A 685-nucleotide genomic window follows, 5' to 3' on the forward strand; every position below is an offset into this window, starting at 1 on the left:
CTGAACTGTATCGAGTACCTGCAAGGGTCAGTGTGTCCAGAAAGGCAATGCCAGGCAAGAACACTGGAGTGGAGACCCACTTCCTCCTCCAGGGGATCTCTCTGACCCAAGGCTCGAGCCCTGCATCTCCTGCATTGGCAGGCGGCTCTCTACCATGGAGCCCCTCGGGAAGCCCGAGGAGCAATTAGCTTCCTCCCACTGAATGCTTCTCAGCCGCTTTCTTGTGACCTTTTATTGTCTCCTGATTGTGTGTGTGAAAGTGAAAGTCGCTCAGCCGTGTCTGACTCTTTGCGACCCCATGGACTACACAGTCCTCGGAATTCTCCAGGCCCTAATACTGGAGTGGGAAGCCTTTCCCTTCTCCAGGGGATCTTCCCCACCCAGGGATGGAGCCCAGGTCTCCCGCATTGCAGGCGGATTCTTTACCAGCTGAGCTACCAGGGAAGCCCATGTGTGTGTGTGTGTCTGTGTGTGTGTGTCTTTTTATATCACTGCACATGGAATTGTCGGCATTCTCTCTCTCTTTATAATATAAATGTTTTAAAAGGAAGGTTGTATTTATGGCTGTGTGTGTGTGTGTGTCTGTGTGTGTCTGTGTCTGTGTGTGTGTGTCTGTGTGTGTGTGTCTGTGTGTGTGCCTTCTTATATCACTGCACATGGAATCGTCAGCATTCTCTCTCTTTAT

This window comes from Oryx dammah, unplaced genomic scaffold (assembly GCF_014754425.2).
Source record: "Oryx dammah isolate SB20612 unplaced genomic scaffold, SCBI_Odam_1.1 HiC_scaffold_19, whole genome shotgun sequence".
NCBI lineage: Eukaryota > Metazoa > Chordata > Mammalia > Artiodactyla > Bovidae > Oryx > Oryx dammah.